This window comes from Vulpes vulpes, chromosome 9 (assembly GCF_048418805.1).
Source record: "Vulpes vulpes isolate BD-2025 chromosome 9, VulVul3, whole genome shotgun sequence".
Classification (NCBI taxonomy): domain Eukaryota; kingdom Metazoa; phylum Chordata; class Mammalia; order Carnivora; family Canidae; genus Vulpes; species Vulpes vulpes.
The window spans coordinates 89,064,249-89,085,675 of NC_132788.1; the positions used below are offsets into that span (position 1 = coordinate 89,064,249).

The 21,427-nt window shown below is 45.0% G+C and overlaps 1 long non-coding RNA gene and 1 pseudogene across 1 annotated transcript in view; one reads left to right on the forward strand and one right to left on the reverse strand.

The window, feature by feature from the left end:
* Positions 1-1,591: 1,591 nt before the first annotated feature.
* The window catches only part of LOC140593931 (uncharacterized), a 67,283-nt gene continuing 47,447 nt past the window's right edge, over positions 1,592-21,427 (reverse strand). Inside the window, exon 2 of the long non-coding RNA XR_011994382.1 lies at positions 1,592-2,553. This is a non-coding gene — a long non-coding RNA (uncharacterized lncRNA). The remainder of the gene's footprint in view (positions 2,554-21,427) is intronic.
* LOC112912959 (U4 spliceosomal RNA) lies at positions 6,106-6,182 on the forward strand (annotated as a pseudogene).

The following is a 21,427-nucleotide window of genomic DNA, read 5'->3' on the forward strand; positions in this document are numbered from 1 at the left end:
ATGCAAGGAACTAAGGGTATCCTCCACCCAAAAGCCAGTAAAGAAATGAGACTCAGTCCCATAGTCCACAGCAAACTGAGTTCTTCCCCACTAGGTGAGTGAGTTTGGGAAGTGGGTACTCCTGCCATGGGACCCTGAGATGACCACAGCCTCAGCCAACCCCTTGATTGGAGTCCTTGACTAGATCTGAGCTGTGCTCAGATTTTTGATTTGCAGAAACTATGACTTGATAAACATTTTTTTAAGCCACTAATTTTGGGGGTGATTTGTTACACAGCAATATATGACTAACATGCTAACCAATAAACTCATTCATGGCAGAGCATCTCTCCCAGGGACACATTCATATTGAAATGTCTTGATTTGTATTGAAATGCCTTGACCCTATCTAGCAGATAACACAGAATTATTTCAGATGATATGGCCTCCATGCTAAAATATATGCTAACCAGTCAATTGTCTAGGCAGTCAGTACCAGGAGCTGGTGGGGAAGGAGGCCATAGTGGAGGTCATGAGAGATACATGAAGAAAGTGTCACCTCTTTGTCTCTTCTACCATAAAATTGTATCCATCTCTCACCAGTACAATAGGCCTACTAGATTTTACTAGAGGATGGGGAGTTAGAGTTGTGGTAACCTATGTTTAGCATAGGCTGCTAGTCTATTATTAATAACATACAGGAAAAGAATCTATGACTAAGGGGCTAAACTACTTACTTAGAAAAAACATTAACAATAGGGCTATAGCTCTGCCTTGCATCTAGTAGGCATTCAATACACAATAAATGGGAAAAAAAAGGTTTTTTTTTTTAATTTTATAAGCTGTAGGGTGTGGTCTTGGGTGGCCATTCCAAATGGCCAGAGATAGGGAAATCCTATCAGCAATAGACCTTTCATAAGATGATCTTTCTAGAATTTTCCATGTCATGACCCAAGCTGAAGGCAGACTCTTAAGCAACTAAGCCACAGGTGCCCCTAATGTATCTCTTAATGTATATCATCTCTACCAAGTACAGGTACTTTGCCTCTGGTGTGGGACCCATACCAAGGGCGACCTCTGAGAAGATTTTGGTGGAAGATGGATGTGTCATTAAGTGGATTATTTTTTAGTCCTTCATATTATTCCAAGAAAAAGCCTCATTTGGGCATAGCCTTTGACATATCTCTAATAACTTGTTAGAATCTGATTTTCAGAAAGAGACAATAAGGGGCACCTGAATGGCTTAGTTGCTGAAACCACCAACTCTTGATTTCATCTCAGGTCATAATGTCAGGGTCATGGGATTGAGCCCCAAGTCAGGCGGTGTTCAGTGGGGAGTCTGCTTGTCCCTCTCCCTCTGCTCCTGTCCCTATTAGCACTCTCTCTCTCTCTCAAATGAAGAAATAAAATTTAGAAAGAAGAAAGAAAGAAAGAAAGAAAGAAAGAAAGAAAGAAAGAAAGAAAGAAAGAAAGAAAGAAATGAGCCTTAGGCTGAACAACTGTAGTTAACAGCAGGACCAAATTAGAATTTAACTATATGGTTTTATCCTTAATATAGTCATTTATTTTTATTGTTTATGATAAGGATATAAAATTTCTTTCCATTTTAAAAAAGTGAAAAGCTTTAAATAAATTATTAAACCCTGAGTCTGTCACCCTGGGCTAGTTTTCTCCTCACCTCCCTCAGCCCCTAAACACAATATCTCATCCCCTCTCCCAGGTGGGCCAAAGAAAACTTCTCTCCTCCAACAGAAGGGCCATTGCCTTGGTCCTGGTGCTCCTTGGCCCATGCCAGTCACACTTCTTCCCTGCTCCAAAACTCACGGGATGTATTAATAGACTTGGGTCAATGGAATCATCGGAAGGGGAATGAGGTCACCCCTGAGCAAACCTGCTGGGAGTGAGGGAAGAAAATTTCCCAAGGTAAATTTCTGAGGAATGGTCGCTGGGGAAACCAGGAGTTAGTTCCTGAGCCCTTGCCTCTTCATTCTGACTCCAGAGGGTGATGCACGCACCCGGGATGTGTATGAGGAGGGCTGTGTGAGACACATGCAAGTCACATTGGAGCCTGGCGCATAGAAGGTGCTCAAGGAGAATGTGTTCAATCAGTCAGAGAACACATGAATAGTCCAAGGCTGGCTGCAGTCGCCTTGCTGCCCTTTCTCTGCACCGTATGGAATGTTAACTGTTCTGCTTCCTTCATTTAATAAAAACAGGGGTAGTACTTCCAAATGACCTAGAACTGCTAGAGAGTTCACACACACACACACACACACACACACACACACACCTGTTGCAGGGAACCAGGGACCCAGGATGAGGGGCAGGGGTGGGCCAGGGGTGGGCCAGTGGTGGGGTGGGGTGGAGGGTAGGTTTGGGGGACTCACTGTTGCCCTCAAGGGTGCTCAGCATCTCCCATCTCTGGACCTGCCAGGCCTGCAGCAGGCTTACTTGGTGGCCGCCTGGCCATGTGTTTGAACGCATTGGCATTTCTCTGGACAGGATGTCGGTGTTCAGGAACCACGTCTTGGGACCCAGGTGGGAGCAGTGGAGAGAGCTGGGCGGTGTCCTGTCCTAGAGGGCATGGGGGAAAAAAAGGCATTAGTAAAGAAATAAAGAAAACAGCAAGCCAATTAGTGGCAGGTTGCTGATGCCAGAGAGCAAGCTGAGTGCCTAGCCTCCAGGGTCTACCCAAGGGGGCATCTGGAGGCAGTATAGGGTCACCCCCAACCGTACACCCAAGTCCTGGGGCTCCTGCAGCCTCTGTGGACTTGCAGCCAAGGGCATGGACACCCTGACTCCTGGGCCATAGAAACACGCTTCCCCTCTGAGCTGCCAGGCACCAGCGGGCAGAGAGCTGGTGATCTATCTGACTTAAAAATGTTTTTGTTGTTTAAAGTTAATGGCTGGTCAGCCTGATGCACGACTTGCCCCCCTTTTGCTTTCAATGTTTGTCTCATTGTAGTCTCCTTTATGCCTGCCCTCAATGCTCTCTTAAGTGCATTTAGTTGGAGGAAAAATTGACCCACAGAAGTCTTTGCATTGTTCTCAAGACAGTATTTGAACTTCCTAATGGCCCTAGGAATCTTCTGAGGGCTCTGCTCCCAATAAACCAAACCTGGAAAGTGGAAGAAAACAGTTTTCTAACCTTGCTGACTCTCTTTAAAATTGAGACTCAACTGGAAGGCTCAACTTGGACTTTTTTGGTGACTCACTGCATATGCCTCCAGACTAGGGACCTGTGGCCCTCAACACCTGGGAGCTGAGGGAACAAAGAGGCATACCAGTTTCCCTGGGAGCATTTACTGGGGCCAGGTCCCCCTGGGTGTTCTACAGAGTAAATTTGTGCCTGGAGGTATTACTAAACCCATTTTGCAGAGAGGAAAGTGAAGCCCAGGGGAAGAGTGACTTGCCCAGGGTCCCCTCTGTTGTAAGCTATACAGCTAGGTCTGGAATCCTGGTCTGTGGGTCTTCAAAACCTCTCCTCGTGCCCCGTGAGATTCTCACTGGTTTATCAGCAATTTTAGCTACTGCTTGATTTAAAGAGTCACTCTTATTTCCTGTCAGTGCCTGGGTTAACCACTCACCCTTTGTAGGCCATTTGCAGGCAGTTGCAGTTTCTGGAAGGCCATGTGAAAGAAGGCTGTATTTCATTCTGTTGATTCTCTATGGTAGAGACTATGGCACTGGTTAATTTTCCCTCAGGCTAGTAAATCAAGGTGCCACCCGGCACTTTACATAGAAATCATGTGCCCATACTGATGTCAACACCCCAGAAAGTTTAGCATCATGAAAGCCTATTTCCTTGCTTACATTTTCTGGTGCAGATTTTTCTCTTTTTTTTGCTGTACTTGGGCTTAAAGCCCTCATAAAGCATTGTAATCTAAAGTCACAAAGACAATGTGTATTTTCTTCTCAAATGTGAGAAATGAGAAAAGCCATAATCATAGATTAATACTACAGGGTTTAAAATGGAGTGTCTGTCCAAGTCTGAGATTTAGAGCAACATCTTCACCACTTCTCCAGTTTTCCCCTTGAAGAAAATTTTCCATTCTCTTAAGACTTGCTTATTATGTCAGAAGAAAATTTGCTTATTTCTTTAGCTGCATTTCTCCTTCATTAGCCTGAATGATGTGGGTAAAAACTAGATATACTAATAAAGAAATACGTAGATGTCATTGAAGCAGGAAAAAAAGGACTGATAATCTAGGGTTAAAAATGAAATTCAATTAAGACTTGTAACTCCTAGGATATAGGTCATAAACTTTTGGGGGCACCTGGGTTGCTCAGTTGGTGAAGAGCCTGCCTTCTGCTGAGGTCAGGATCCCAGGGTCCTGGGATCAAGCCCTGTGTTGGGCTCCCTGCACAGCAGAGAGTGCTTCTCCCTCTCCCTCTCCTTCCGCTACTCCCCCTGCTTGTTTTCTCTCTCTTTCTCTCTCTCTCAAATAAATAAATAAAATCTTTTTTACAAAAGGAATAAACTTTTTGCTTTCCCATGGTTATCAAATCTCTATTATTAGCCAAGCCCAGAGCAAGGTGCTAAAGAAAAAAATAGACTCTATACCAGACTTCATGGATCCACACAGAGCAGTGGGGAAGACAGACCTGAGGCCCATAGTTACTAATTATGAATTAAACAATACAAGGAAATAAGGGAATCAAACCCAATCTGGGATCAGGGTAGCTTCCCCAGGGAAGGGAGAGTCTCAGGTGAGTTGAAAAGGAGATAGCCAGGCAAAGAGCAGTCTAGGTGATGGAGATACAGCCTAGCAGGATGGAAGAACTAGGAAGATTCCAGAATAACTGAAGAGGAAAGATAGGGAAGCAACAGGTGTGGTTGGAGAGGTCCCAGCCTAGCAGTGGATATAACTTTTGCCACAGGAACCTACCCCAATGGTGTAGAGCCAAAAGGGTAAGCTCTGTGAGAACAGGGAACAAGCTTGCCACATGTGGTAGACTTGCTAGCTCAGTATGAAAAATAGTAGGTTCTAGTAAAAGAGCATCTATTTCTACACTATTGTCATAAATCCTCATGCATGATAATCTCACTTTTTTCTTCTTTCCTTCCACCCTTGAAACTAAATGTTGTTCCTGTTTTTCCCATTTTTCTGTTTCTCACTTAAAGGTCATGGATTCATGAGGTTTCTCTCAACTTCCCATATTCTTCCCTCTTCTTTCTTCCCATTTGGTCATGTAATGTATTTAACAATTCCTTACAGTGCCAAGCAGAAGGAGGAAGTCATCCAGGTAAATTACTAAGGTGAAAAAACAAGAAAGACATTCTTGCCTCTTAAACAAATATCCATTCCCTTTAGACTGGCTCAAATCTGGGCAAGGCTGGTGGCTTTTACACAACCAACTGGCAAAACAAGGAGGACTTTCTAGTCTGTGTTTTAAAAGACAGGTAATTTATCCCCAAAGGGGATGTTCTAATTCATCATTAAGTTCCCCTCCATTGATTATGATGCCAAAGCTTGAGGTGGCACATAGAAAATGTTGTATGTATGCCCTAAATGCCAAATTGGTCCCTCTGGGACTAGAAAAGCATTTGGAAACCATGTTCAAGGCTGATGTACACACATTTTTGAGTCATCAAAGCTCATCTCTCTATTGTGGCAGAAACCACCAATAGCTTTGGCTTCTCAGAGAAATTGGCACCGGGTACTCTCCAGACACTTGTGCATATGTTGCATTTTATTTTGTTTTGTTTTCAAGTACTTTGGAGTCCAGGAGACCTTCCTAAAAACCTACATAATAAGCAACTTGTCTGAAGGCTTATATGAATTTCTTTATGTTAATTCCTCAGCCTTCTGGAACAGTCACTCTTCGTTTTAATAGCCAACTAAGACAACTTACGTTATTGTTACATTGCTGGTGACAGGTGCAAAGGCCTCCCTGAGAGTTCAAGGGCACAGATTCTTGTACCCTTTTGCTCCGAGTTTCTGCTCAGAACTCATGCCTCCAGCCCCTTCTTCTCAAGCAGGAACAAAGCCACCTCGCTCGTGGCCCAGGTGCCACCAATCAAGGCCCTGGGTATAACAGACCTGTCTCAAATCTGGAGTCAACAGAAGGTAATTACAGCACAGGATGGAGGTGGGGGAGAAACATCGACTGAACGATGGGCAGAGCTTTGCGCCGTGGCAGTATCGTAGCCAATGGGATTTATCTGAGGTGCGATTATTGCTAATTGAAAACTGAACGCTGGGCAGGGACAGTTACTGAAAATCCATCAACAAGACCCTGACCAAGACTCTTTTACTGATTATCATCTGTTTGGGTCCTTGGGTTACTAGTCATTTTTCTCTCATCTCCAAAAGCTTTTCCCTCTCTTTTTCTCCACATGAATTCCACTAAACCTATCATTCAAAAAGCAACTATAGACATTTCGTGTTATCAAATAGCAATTATTTCTTCCTAGTCGCACATTTACTAGAAACTCTTCAAGAAGAGAAAGCTACTTTTGGGACCCCTGGGTGGCTCAGCGGTTAAGCATCTGTCTTTGGCTCAGGGTGTGATCCTGGAGTCTCAGGATCGAGTCCCAGGATCGAGTCCCAGGATCGAGTCCCACATCGGACTCCCTGCATGGAGCCTGTTTCTCTCTCTCCCATGTCTCTGCCTCTGTGTGTGTGTGTGTGTCTCTCATGAATAAATAAATAAAATCTTAAAAAAAGAAAAGAAGAGGAAGCTGCTTTTAAAAGTCAACATCTACAAGTTCTGTTACAAAAATTCAATAGCTCCCCTATACCTCAGTCTTCCTGCTCCTCCAGCATCTCTCACCTCTCAAGAGTGATATTTCTAACATAGAGAAATAACCCAAAAGGCCATTTTTTTGTGAGAACTTTCTAGATACCAGGCACTTAACAAGCCTTGTTTCCTTTCATCTTTATAATGGCTCTCTATGATTAGCATCATTCTTTCCATTTTACAGATGGTGATTATAACAGAGCTAAGATCTACTGAGTGCCTACTATGCATGAAGGTCTATGCTAAATACATTGCATGGGTCACCTTGCTGAATCCTTCACAACTCTGCAAAATTGAGATCACTACCATCACCATTTCACAAATGAGGAGACTGAGGTTCAAAGAGGAGAAATGATGAGTGTTAGTAACTCTATCCAAAAAAAAAGAATGGAGCCCAGGTCCCCATAGCTCCAAATACTGGGATTTTTCCCTATACCATAGGGCTTTAGTATAACCGAGCTTCAGGAATTTGGGGAACATTTTTCTAAAAGAACACGGGCAGGGTGCCTAGGTCACTCAGTGGGTTGAATGTCTGACATTGGCTCAGATGGTGATCTCAGGGTCCGGGGATCAGCAGGTGTAAGGTTCCATCGCTCAATGGGGAGTCTACTTCCCCCCTCCCTCTCTTTCTCTCTCTCTCTCTGCCCCTCCCTCAGCTCATGCTCTCTCTCTCAAATAAATAAATAAAATCTTTAAAAAATAAATAAATAAAAGAACACAGACAATGATGATCTTCCTGAACCAACTCTGAGTTAGCTCATGGTAACTCATGCTTCAAAGCAGGCCTTCAGTAATTAGTTGTCAAATGATCAAGGGATAGTGGTTCTGGATTCCGTCTGCAGACTCCCAGGAGCACACCTCTTGGTTAAGGGGGCTTGATCACACTGGGTCTGTTCATAGCTATCATTTGGCGTCCCCTGAGATGGTTCAGTTAACAGAGTGCCCATCAATTAAGAAGAAGCCTCCTTGCTGAGAGTGTAGCATTAAATTTTCATGGGGAGAAAGAGGGAAAAATAGTAATTGGGGCAAGAATTACCGAGGCTTTGTTCTAATAAAACTCGTGCTGTAATCATGCCTGATCTGCTTGGATCTCTTTAAAGCAGGTTGGATCCTGGCGTGATGAAAGACCCTGCTGTTGCTGTGTCACTTGAAAACTCCCAATTTTTTCCCATCAGCTACCAGGACCTGCACGTTTATTCTTCTCTGTTTCCACACTGTGTCAGGAACTTGGCACCCTAAGCTCTCAGAAGAGTGTCGTGGTACTAATGAAAGAAGGAGGTAATTCTCCTGGAAACTAAGACTGGAAAGATGAAGTTCCTGGCCTCTTCAAACCTAGGAGCTGGGTTCCTATAGGGAGCACCTGCTCTTCTCATCAGACCCATGTCTAGGAGAAATGTTTTCTTGTCAGGGAGCTTTATGGGAAGGGACAGGAGGAACCAGCATGACCCTCTGCCACACTATTGGCAAGGCCACACCTTCTTGCCCCTCAGATCCACAAAAGAGAAGGAAAAATAGTAACAGCAAGTATTGGGGAGAATATAGAGGAGTAGGCCCTTTTGAGAGTAAATACCAGAAGTCAGACTTGCAGTGTGTGTCACAGAGCTTTAAAAGCATGCATTTCATTTGACCCAGAACTTCCACTTCTTTTTTTTTAATTTTTTTTAAATTTTTATTTATTTATGATAGTCACACACAGAGAGAGAGAGAGAGAGAGAGAGAGAGAGAGGCAGAGACACAGGCAGAGGGAGAAGCAGGCCCCATGCACCGGGAGCCTGACGTGGGATTCAATCCCGGGTCTCCAGGATCGCGCCCTGGGCCAAAGGCAGGCGCTAAACTGCTGCGCCACCCAGGGATCCCCCAGAACTTCCACTTCTAGGAATTTATCCAAAGGAAATGATTTAAAATGTACAGTATTTTAGCTATGAGGATATTCATTCACTTGCTGTTTTTATAATAGTGTACAACGAGAATCAACCTAAATGTCCGACAGCAGAAAATTGGTTCAATTAGTTTTGGTTCATCCCTATAATGGAATACTCAGCGGCCATTAAAACAATAATGTACAGCTCTGTTTGTTGACAAGGAAAGATATGACACAACAGGAAAGTGAATTAAATCAGTACAGTTCCATCTGTGTGTGTGTGTTAGTAGTGGTTATTTCTTAGTGGCAGGACTACAACTCTGTTTCTTCTTTATATTTTTATGTACTCCAAGAAAATTTTGTGGGCACAGAAAAATTATAATCAAGAAAAGAGTCAATACTGACATTTGTTTCTTTAAAAAAGACTATGTGTCAAGAAACCCAAGGACAAAGACTAATCCTAGGAGGTTCCCATACAACCTCCCATTCTATCTTCTATCTGAAGATAGAAACCAGTTGGCTGTTGAACATGCAGGTAGAACGGAGTTCACTCCTCTACTCTTTAAACAGTAAAGCACCCCCTCTTTCACCAGAGCACTGAGTCAATACAAACCACGGGCAGGGGTCTGTGACTTCCAACTTTTCTGCCTTGAGGCTGACTCAAGGGTTCAGCTGTCCTATCTCTTAGTGTTACACCCTCCACAAATTCATTCATCCTTTGAAGATTTACTGAGCACTCATCCTGTGCCAGGTACTGAGCTGAACATCTAGATTCAGAGGACAGGAAAAAATGGTCCCGTGATTAGAAGAGAAGCCTTCCCTTGGATCCCTCTAGCATATGATCTACATCTCTTGGGGCATCTTCCCTTCCCACCTTGTTTTACCCTTGTCTTCTGCTTCAAATCCTCTTTCAATCAGACCATCTGTCCCTTAAGAGCTGCTCCTGAATCTCCTACAGCACGTAGGAGAGTGAATGGCACATAGCAGAAGCTCAATAAATATTTATGGAATGAATGAGTAGATGTAATTGCTACCAGAAAAGCATATTTCCCTTATTCAGATTTATGTGAGTCTGATGTCTGATATCCTGGGTCAGTTGGAATTCTTTTCAGATGTAAGTGACAAAAAAAAAAAAAAAAAAAAGGCAATCCAAACCATATTAAGCACAAAGGGAGATTATTGTCTCCCATAACTATGAAGTTTATAAGCCTAGTTTCAACTGGTCCAAAGCTCAAACATGCAGGACTTGGTCTTCCTCTATCTCTCAGCAATGTCTTCTCCACGTTGACTCCATTCTCAGATAAGCTCTTCCCTTATGAAACCAAGTTGCCTCCCAACAGCTCCAAGCTCTTACAGATCCAAGTCTCAGGGGAAAAAAGGAAAAGTACATCCTTTTTGAAATCTAAGCAAAAGTCTCCAGATGGGGTGATGGGACCTGGCTGGTTGGCTTGGATCTTGTGTCCATCCTGAACCAATCCCTGAGCTGGGGCATATCATGTCCTGACTGGCAGGGCTGGGTCACTATGTCTTCAGCAGAGTGAGGGAGGGAGGGCCAGCTCCCCCAGACACTATCAGTGTGCCATTACTGAAAGGATGGGTGGATTTGGGGAATAAAACAAATAATGTCTATTAACCTTTTCTTCCTGGCAGAAAGCACATCTTCCTTGTTTCTCTAGCCCAAATTTCCCCAATCTCCTTTTAAGCATCAACATCTTTATTTCCTCTCCCTCCCTAAGTGCACAACAAGTAGCCAAATCCATTTGAGGAAAATGTAACTGTTTCAAACTAAATCTCCCGCTCCAACCAAGTGCTGCCCATGGAGTTGGGTTTGCATGTCTAATAGCCATTCCCCCCAATCCCAGCTGCAGATGGGGATCATCTGGGATGAGGAGGACTTTTTTTAAGATTTATTTATTTATTTTGAGAGGGTGAGCAGGGAGGAGGAGCAGAGGGAGAGGGAGAGAATCTCAAGTAGGCTCCCCACTGAGTGCAGAGCCCATGTAGGGTTCGATGACCCTGAGATCAAGACCTGAGTGGAAATCAAGGGTTGGTCGCTTTACTGACTGAGCCACCCGGGTGCCCCAAGGAGAGTTGTTAAAAGCCTCAGAAGGCTCAGAAGTTTAGTGCCTGCCTTCAGCCCAGGGCATGATCCTGGAGTCCCAGGATCAAGTCCTGCATTGGGCTCCCTGCATGGAGCCTGTTTCTCCCTCTGCCTGTGTCTCTTTCTCTCTCTGTGTCTCTCATGAATAAATAAATAAAATCTTAAAAAAAAAAAAAAGATAAAAGCAAATGCCTCTGTGTGCTCTCTCCCATTCTGGTTTGGGTGGAGTCTTCATGTCTCACAGATACCACATCGGCTGTGAAATGTAGAACAGTGAAGGAGAGACAGCCTCAGTTTTCAGCATCAGACAGTGCTGAGACCAGGACCCTGCCCTGCCACTTACTAACCCAAGGACAATAGACAAGTCAACTCATCTCTCTGAGCCTCACTTTCCTCATCTGTAAAACGGGAATGACAAGTCCTAATTTGCAGGGATGCTGTGAGGATGAAACAAGATAAGGGAGACAAAAATTGTGGCACTGGTAAATGATTAGAAATGCTTAGATGTGGGTTCCAAACAAGATTGCCAAGGGGCATCTGTCACTTATCCATGCAGGAATGAACCTTGCTTTGTTCTGGACTAGTTTTATACATGCCTGCCACCCATTCCATGCTTCACCAAGGAAGTCAGGAAGCTTAATTTAAGAAATCCCAATTAATATTATCATAATGTGAAAGGATATGTATTTAAAAAAAAGTGTGAACCATGCTTGGACAGCATGAAGTACAAAAGAGACATGCATATGCAAATTAACATTATAAAAAAGGTACTCCAAAGACACTTACTGAATAATGAATGTGAATAATGGCAAGAACGCTGGTTACCCACACACCAAAACCTGTCTTGGAAACTTCAAACGTTTGTTTTATATATTGTTGACATTGTATGAAAGGAAAGGTCACAGGTAAAATGTAAAGAGACTTTACTATTTGACTGTGTTGCAAGAACAGCCTCCCTCTAGCGTCAGAATATCTAGAAGGGTTTAAATGTCACTAACGGTCTCAAAATTATTGCAGTGGATTTGCAGAAAAAGGGATGTAAAGGGCTTTTTTCATTAAAAACGTTCTTTGATTTTCACTTGTAGCTTTGGTGGTATTATTGGCAAGGGAGCGATAGCAGGGGACTGATTCCTAGATGGTGGCAGGGCGGGGTTTTGGGGAGAATGGGGGACAAAGCTGGAAAGGCATTTGGGGCAGTTTCCACATGAAAGAAGTTTCTGCTCAAAGAAAAAGTGTGGAACAGCTGGCCAAGCTCACGTGTAGCCGGTTCATTAATTTCTACAAAGAAAGGACATTGAGAAGAATACTTTGGAGCACTCGTCCCTGTAAGGAAACCAGCCTAAAAACTCTGCTGGCCACCACAGCATGGCTACAATGCGCACCTGCTTGCCAGTCACACTGATGAGTATTTGTGCAGGTCCCAGAGTTACAGCAGGGGAGGAGGCAGGGCCCGCAAGGAACTCAAGGCCTAGGGGTTGTGAGGATAAGCCCCATGCCTCCCAATTGGGCTGCTCCCCGCCTCCACTCAGTGTGGCCAGCACACCAACGCAAGCCCATGCCAGAGAGGCCCTGGGGACTCCTGGTCTACTTTGTCTTGAGGTCTCTGCTGCAACACAGAGGTCTAAAAGGTGGCCACTCCACCCTCCTTCCCTCTCTCTGTCCTTCTCGCTGGATCAGGCTGGCTCATGGTCTGAAGGCTCCCCAGGCTCCCCATCTCCCTTCCCATTTTCTCCCACAAATGTTTCCCCTAATGAAATCCCTGCATGTTTAATCTCATCTTGGCATCTATTTCTGGGAGAATTCACACTCACACACGGCCCCACAGTCAAGACATACTAGAGAAACTGGAGAGGAGAACACAGGCATTAGGAAAGCTTTCAATGTGCCAAGCGCTGTTGAGCGCTCTACATAGATGCACATGGTCAATGTTTCCCATATTCTCCTAGGTAGCTACTGCTCTCATTTTTGTTTAAGGCCAAGGAATTTTGTCTAGCTGGTAATAGGTGGCTCCAAGGTTTGCACCTAGGCCACCTGTGTTCAGGACCCACGTGGTTAGCTAGAGCAACCATCGAGAAGCACTTCAGTGGGACAAGTGCTGGTTTTCCTTGGCCAGCAAATCATCCCCTTCATCAGGTAACAGAACTTCTTTTTTTGAGAGAACACACTTAACATGGAGCTAACAGAATATCCCACCATGAGCACCTGGCCCAAGCAGGGCCAATCAACTTCTCTCCCCTGGATCAGGATTTTCCTGCCAGGATTTTCCACTGTCATTACTAAGTTCATCATATGCGAGGCTTGAGCTGCCAGCAGCCATCATGGAAAAAGCCCATCCTAGAGCCATAAAGAGAGACAGCTGGAATAGCACCACTTGATCCAACCATGGCTTAAGTTGGACACCCTGGGAGGAATCTGAGGTTTTCAATTACAGACATCACTCAATTCCCTTTCTGCTTATGCTAATTTGAATTAGGTTTCATCTCTTACAACCAACAGAGACCAGAATAAGAAAGGTGCTCTTCCTTTGAGTAAAGATTTTAAAGGATGTGGGAATCTGCATCAGTCTGCTAGTGCTGCCCTTACAAAGTATTATGAACATAAGGTGTAGTACTACACACCAAAGCACTATAAAGTACTTTTTTTTTTAAGATTTATTTATTTATTCATGATAGACACAGAGAGAGAGCGAGAGGCAGAGACACAGGCAGAGGGAGAAGCAGGCTCCGTGCCGGGAGCCCAACGTGGGACTCGATCCTGGGACTCCAGGATCGCTCCCTGGGCCAAAGGCAGGTGCCAAACCACTCAGCCACCCAGGGATCCCCTATAAAGTACTTAATAAACATTCATTATCTCACAGTTCTGGAGTCTAGAAGGCCAAGACCCAGGCATCGATAGGGTTGGTCCCTTCTGAAGACTGTGAGGGAAGAGTTGGCCATCTTCACCCTATCTCTTCGCATGGTGTCCCCTATGCACGCAGCAAATTTCCCTTCTTATAAAGACATCAGTCATATTGGATTAGGACCTCATTTTGACTTGTTCCCTCTGTAAAGATGCTATCTCCAAAGAAGGCCACTTTCTAAGGTACTGGGGATGAGGACTAACTACTACGTATCATTTTTTCAGTGGGAAGGTATAATGTGAGGAACACAGTTCAACCCATAACAGGATTTGGCATCTGTAGCCTAGAAGAGAGGGACAGAGGAATATAAACAGGATGTATAAAAGTGAAGAATTGATCTTCATCCCCAGTGAGGATAGGCAGAGAGAAAAGGGGAAGATTTCAGTTAGCAGCTCAGGGTGACTCCCCTTTTAGGAGGGCTGAGAAACAAAGGAAAATATTCACAAAAGAGATGGCACCCCCGTCTCTAAAGACCCTTAAATAGGATCCACTGTGTAAAAGCCGATCCAGCCTTGTACATAATGGAGGTGCTCTATAAGTACTGGTCAGGTAGATTTGATTTTCATTCCGTTCAAATGTGCCGAAGTAAACATCACGTGACTTTGTTTTGCTCAATCAAATGAAATCTAACTCCAACTTCCCCCTGACAAAGATGGTGAGAAATATGGTAAATTCAATCTCAGCTATCCTGAAAGCTTCCTCTCAGGATCCCTCTCCCTCCACCGAGCCATTTGAAGGTTCTGGTCATATCTAGTCTTATCTGGTCTGCAACATTTGGCGAGGGCCTTCTAGCCTTTGGTCACCACGGATCACTGCTGCTACTCAGAGCCAAGCCAGCATGGTGCATGGAAGGTAGAGGCTCATCTGCTCCTCTGTCTAGTATGGGTATAGGAATCTTGGTTGAGGAGGGGAGTCACAGTGCCTGGGAGGGGTCCAGCCTTCTAGGACCACCATGCAGTCCCAGCCCTCTGCAGCTCTGTCATCTCCATGTGTCCTTCAGAGAGCTGGACCCAAGCTCCCACTGATACATTACAGGGAATAGTGAGGCTATTCGTGAGACAGGAGGGTGAGCTTCCTACCTGCCTTGGCAGGGTGGAGGAAGGTGGTACTTACATGGCCTACAAACAACCCTGAAGCCAGAAGCCAAGCCAAAACTACTGGTTTTGGGCTTTCTGGACTGCCCTGTGCAGTGGATACTGTGGTGTTTCCACCTCTTTATCCTCTTGTTGATGGTGCCCCAATTTCCCTGTGGTGGACATGCCTCTCTCCCATTGCAGCCCATGTGTTCGGCATAGAGTTCGATTAACCTCTGATGAAATTCTGCTGGCTGGGATAATTGGTTCAGGAATGGGCTTGGGATCTAATCAAGTCAAAGAGATATAGTGGGATTTCCATGGCAGCTGACAGAGAAGTGGCCTCTCATTCCTCACTGGACTTTTGAACCTGCCAAGGTACAGACCTAGAGCCCTGGGAAGTCATTCTCTCTGAGAAGGAAGCCAATAAGGAGAACAGAACTGAGAAATGGTAACACTGTTTGAATCCCTGGATCCAACTGAGCCTAAAACCCACATGCCCCTGGATTTCTTAGTTACCTCAAAGAGATTGCAGTGGGTTTTGCTGTAATTTGCAATGGAAAGCTTTTCAACTACTCAAACCTTCCCTCCCATATTTAGTCCATGCCTCCTAACTTTCCTGCCAGATCTCTCATTCCTGCCAAATAAAAAGATCCCAGAGCTCCCTTGTCTTCCTAAATCCTGCATCCATGCCTGCAGATACCTAGAGTTAGGACAAGCCAGCAGCACCTCGGGAACCTGCCTGTGACCACCTTCCAGAAACCGGTGACCCCAGGGACTTCAGCTATCCTGCTGAGGAGGCTCAGACTCCACAATGAGCCCTGAGGTTCCTGCCAAGACCAGTTGCAGAGGTTCTCCTGATGAGGACTGCCCCCCCCCCCCCCCCCCGGAAATCCCCGCAATACTGGCTACGAGGAAGGCAGATATAAGGCTAGAAGAGCAGGCTATATGCAGAATCTCAGTCATGGGCTTTTCACTAATGAGGACAGGCAAATTTACATGGCTACAACCACGTGCCAGGCACTGGGCTGAGCCTTCTTCACATACACCCAGTGATGTCGGTGCTATTGCTACCCCATATTACAGGGACCTTGCTCATCCTTTTTCCAATCCGTGACAACTTTGCTTATGTTGCATTATTTTTTTTAACTTAAAAAAATAGGTAATATAAACATAATCTAAAAAATGCAACCAGTACAAAAGAATCTAGTGTGAAATGTCCTTCTCCCATCCCTGCCCCTGGCCCCACTATATATTGAGTGCTGACAAGGCACCCAGCCCACTGCTAAGCCTCTTACATTCTGTTTTTAATCCACAGAACAACCCTATGTGGCGAGTATTATTATTCTTGTCCCTGATTGAGATGATGAAGTTGAGCCTGACGGAGATGGTGAGGACAAAGCTGGGATGTGAACCTCATTGCTGGCCTCCAAGCCCATCCCCTCTGCACACTGAGCCCCCTCCTTCTAGGCCCAGGACTTTTCTGTTGCAGACTCTGCAAAAAGTACTCCCAAGCCTCAAGGTCACTTGGATTCTGTGGGTTTATTTCAGAAATAAAAGTAAATTATTGCTTCCCACTGCATCTGAAAGATCTTTGCGCAACTCTTGCCATTCCCCACTCCTCACTCTAAGCTGTGTCTGTGCCCTTCCTTGGCCCTCATCAGCCAGCTCAGGGGTGACTGGACACACAGCAGCATTGTGAGCAGGGCTTCCCTGTTCATTGCTCAGGGGAACATATTGGTCTGCAGTGATAACCAGGATCTTATGTCAAGGCTGCTGGGCTCTTTGCTAATCCCACCCACTCCAGCAGCCCAGGTGTGGGAATGGGAGATTGCAGTAGACCAGTTAATTAATATTCTCCATGACATCATGACTAATTCCAGCCTACCCCTCCCAGGAGAGGGGGCCAGCAGGTGGAATGCCTGGCATCCCTCCAGTTCACAGCTGGCAAGGCAGAGGAGGGGTCTCGGCACTGTCTTCTCCGTAGGTGGGGAGAGAAAGTGTGGAATTGTGTCCACATGCCATCTGCACTTAGCAGCAAGTGGCCCAAGCGCTGAAGACTTCTCTAGTTTCTGCTTAGACAGTGCCTCCGGCAAGCAAGGAGATAGAGAGAAGATGTATCCTGGCTGCTCCGTGTTAATTAAATTGTAAAGAGCCAAACAGGAATGCAGTAATGATAACAGTCCTGTGGGCGAATCATGTGTATCTGCCTCTTAGAAACAGGCCGGGAAACCTTTGCTGTGAGCAAATTGTATTAATAAATGGGTGACAAATACAGAACAGCTTCCAGCCTGCGGGCCATGCTGCCTTGCCAGTGGAACTGAGCATGGCTTATGTGTTCTCTGATAATGCGCCTTTAGGAAGCCCACTCTCTTCCAGTGCCTCTGGGCAGTGGTGTGCTGGGAAATGTTTAGCAACCAGCTCTCAAGGGGGAAAGCCATGATTTGTAGCATTTGCTGATTTCTGAGGTGTAAATACTCCCACCGTGCCTGATTTCAGGCTACCAACATGAAGTCACTGAACGTAAAGTTGGGAAGAGACCGATGCCATAGCACATCATGATATAGAGAAAATATAAATATGATATAAATAGCCTCGAAGGCATAGATAAGAGTAAAATGTACAAAATAATTGCGTAGAAATGAAATTTGAGTGTTTATTACTTTTGCTTTTAATGTAATTTATTCAATTACAAATGTATGTAATTCAATGTTTAAGAACGGCTCTGCATAATAACCACCTTGTCGAATTCCCAAAAAATCTAACAATCTAATTGGCTCTTACAAGCCAGTATAAGCCAGTCCGGCACAACCACTAACAGGTCAGGAAAAGCAATTGTAACTGAGTCATTGAGATTTCAAGGAAGAATCAGATATGGATCATCCTAGGGGTAGGGATTCAGTGTAATGATGCGGTAGGAATTGAGGTAGCCCCACTCATCAGCCACAGGTTTACTGGGGTTTTCAGAGGCGGAATGGATATATTGAGCCCTTTGGAGAACTGGAATGATCTGCTCAGCATGGTTGTGGAGACAGCCCGACCCCTTTGTGAGCCAACTCATGGTATAATGACAAAAAAATCCCATTTTCACGCACGTATATTCTTCCTATCCTGTGTATATATGGGGGGGACACCTAACACTACGGAACACACCAGTTGGAGAGTTTTGCACCAAGGCATGTTGGGGCTGAGCTGGCCTCCCTTGGACCAGCCCACATCTGGATGGCCACAGCTCAGGCCATACTCCCTGGTCCAACTGGTTGTGCCTAAAATTCCTGAGTTTCCAGGGACATACAAAGCCTGAGTCTAAGAACCTGAAGGAGAGAGTCTCTTGGGGCCTCTTTCCTCAGAACATGATGTTGGCATGACAGGCCTTTGGAGTGCCACAAATCCTGTGCTACACTGAAGCTCCTTCATCTCATCATGCCAGGGAAGAGCTATGGAGCTCTTTGAAGGGTTGTGGCTTATTTGATTTTGAACTAGTGCTGAGTAAATAGAGAGCCAGTTGCTGCTAGATACCCTATAACCTGAAACTCAGACCCTTGCAGATAAAATACTTCATTTCCCGTTCCTACTGTGCTGTATGCAGTTAAGAAATGCACCAACTCTCAAGTACAAAGCTAAAGCTACTATCCCCCAGGCCATCCTGCTGCTTGGAAGGTTGCCGCCCTGTGCTCCTCCCTCCCCTGCTTGCCTTCAGACTAACTCCTATTTGTTTTTAGGGCATTTTGCTAAAATTGAAAAGCAAGCAACAACATAGTATGCAAACTTTAGTCTCAATTTTGGATATGTCCCCCCACATATATACACAGGATATGAAGAACATACATGCACCAAAATGGGATTTTATTTGGTCTCTGTATGCTTTTCTATTTGTTCTATATTTTTTCCACTTTTACGAACAGTGAAGAGGCTCTTTCTCATTTTCTCTATGAAGTCCTCTCCTACCCCTGCAGCAAGTAAATCTATCCATCTAATGCACTCTGTGTCCTCTTGCACCTCGGCCACTACTGCCTACACCACAGTGGGTTGAAATTAGCCTTGTATTTCTTCCTATTCCTTCTACTAGACGTGAGCAGCTCAAGGGCGGCGACCTGGCCTGCCCACTCCTACCCTCAGCATCTGACCCCATGCCTGGCACCAGGAAGGCCTAGTAGAATGATTTGTGGAATCACAGTGGTTCAGCGCAGAGCCCAAGAGAAGACTGCGTCCACCTGTGCAGAAGGGAGGCATTAACTCTGACTTTACAAGAGTATCTCTCAGGAATGTAAATTACAAGACCCTTTCAGGGACAGAACTCCTTCATTTCAACTTTTTCTTCTGTACTCTTTCAGAGATAAGAAAATTGAGGCCAAAAGAGGTCTGGAGACTTTCCCAAATCACATAGCAGGTAAATGGTAGAAACAAGTAGGAATCCAGATTCTTTAATCTTAATATTTCCTATTTTGCCAGCTAAGAATATAGAGGAAAAGTATAGGGTGCTATATAATGGTAATAAAAATTAGCGTTGATTGAGAACTTCCTGGGTACCATGCCCTTTGCTGGGCCTTTTTCGTGTATTATCTCATTTAAACTGTATAAAGGGCTTATCTTTCTCATTCTACTGGTGGGAAACAGGTTCAGAGAAGTTGGGTAACTCTCCCAAAGTTGCGTGGCTGGCCCAGCCTAATATATCCTGGGTCCAAGCCTCTGTGCTATTAGCAACTAAAGAAACAGGAAATCAAGAGTTGGGTGGCATGGAAGTGCTACCTTGAAGGAAGGCGTGGGGCCCCAGGAGGCTGTGTTAGGATGAAAATAATGACATTGAGGTCTAGGGATGGTTGCACCAGACTGGTCAGAGTGACATTTTTCTCCGACAGAAAAGTGTTGAGACAGGCCAATTAAAGCTTCACTACATATCAAGAGCCTTTCTTCTTGGTCACTTCCTCTTCTGCTTCATTATTTTGCTTTCCTTTCTTTTTTTTTTTTTAATAAATTAATTTTTTATTGGTGTTCAATTTACCAACATACAGAAAAACACCCAGTGCTCATCCTGTCAAGTGTCCCCCTCAGTGCCCATCACCCATTCCCCCCCACCCTCCGCCCTCTTCCCCTTCCACCATCCCTAGTTCGTTTCCCAGAGTTAGGAGTCTTTATGTTCTGTCTCCCTTCCTGATATTTCCCACACATTTCTTCTCCCTTCCCTTCTATTCCCTTTCACTATTATTTATATTCCCCAAATGAATGAGAACATACACTATTTGTCCTTTCTGATGAGCTGTTCTGAGTAGGCCCCCTTTGTCCCCCTCCCCTGGCGCTGCAGCAGGCCTTGCCGTCTGGGGGACTCCCCTGGCTACCGAGCTGGGCTGGTGGCCTCATGCAGAACAACACCCTCCGAGGGGTGGCGTTTCCTCTTCCCCTGCCAGCTCTCACTTCTTCGCTTAGCCCACGACTCTTTGTTCTTCTTCTGCCTCAGACTTAAAGCTTAACTGAGCATCTGTCACATCACCCCTCTGTAGAGCGAGCTCAGCACTTTTGATGCCTCCCTTCTTTATTTTGCTAAAACAGCCCTCTCTTTTCATCCCTATTCTTGGGAGCTCAGGATTCCTGCAGCCCTTCTCATCTCATCTTCAAATCCTTACCATTTAGGGATCTTTGTGAGTTAGTAGGATGGCCAAAAGGAAGCAGGTCTAGCCTTTCATATGATAAAGTTACTCCAATTTACTAAAGTTTTTAAGAGGTAAGAATGCGCCCCCCCCCCCCCCCCACGAGATATTTCTTAGCACAAAAATCACTTTTCTGTACTTAGGAACTTTTTCAGGTACTTTAATCTGAGATAGAGCAGTCCCTACCCAATGAGGCAGCATGGTACAATGACAATTTATCAAACCTGGTTCTGCGACTTCCCAGCTGTGTGACCTGAACAAAGAAGCAGCTTCTTCATGCTATAATTTCCTCATTTACACAGTTGGATGATCATGTCTGCTCTGTAGGGACTATGTGGGGTCTCAAATGATGCCTGGCACACAGTGTATCCTTAGAAGACTTGCTCTTGGTAAATTCTTATTCCCTAGGGAAAAAGTGTTTTCTATTGAGGGCACTATGTTATGTTTCTAGGGCATCTTCATTTCCACTATCCAACTTGGGCCCATGTTCCCATCAGAGTTCAGTTGTAGAATATTGAGTATCCTCTGGCAATTGTAAGTAGAAGGGATTCATCAGGGTCTCAGATGGCTTACAGAATCACTGGAGACTTGGAAGAAAATGGCTCTAGCTTAAGTTTTCTCAAATGGTAGAACTGAACCATCCAAAAGATAGCTGCCTCTTCTATGACAAGGAAGCACTACCAAATCCAGAAACTTCCATTCCAACTGTTGGCCCCATAGCCATGCAACCACTACCATGATCAGAGAACCACTGCGGTTAGGAAGTCTCCACTGCTGCTGCCAACTCTACAACCTCACTACCCGCTACAATCTGCCATACTAAAATGAATGTCCTATACACTGCCTCTTAATATACACAAAGCCCATGGTAACCTTTCACTTCCTTCCCCCACCCTCCACAGCTCTATCGCTGCTGCTGTCCGCAGACACTTTGGAAATATGGCTCTGCCCCATTTCTACCTCCTGGATTCTACTTGAGCATGTGTGCTTAGCTGAAGTTGGAGCACATCTAGAAACCTAGCTGCAATGGGGTCTGGGAAATTCTATCTTCACCTTTCCAGGAAGACATGCTGCAAAGAGGTCAGAATTGAGGCGGAGAACCAGTCTTCCATTCCCATAAGAGCG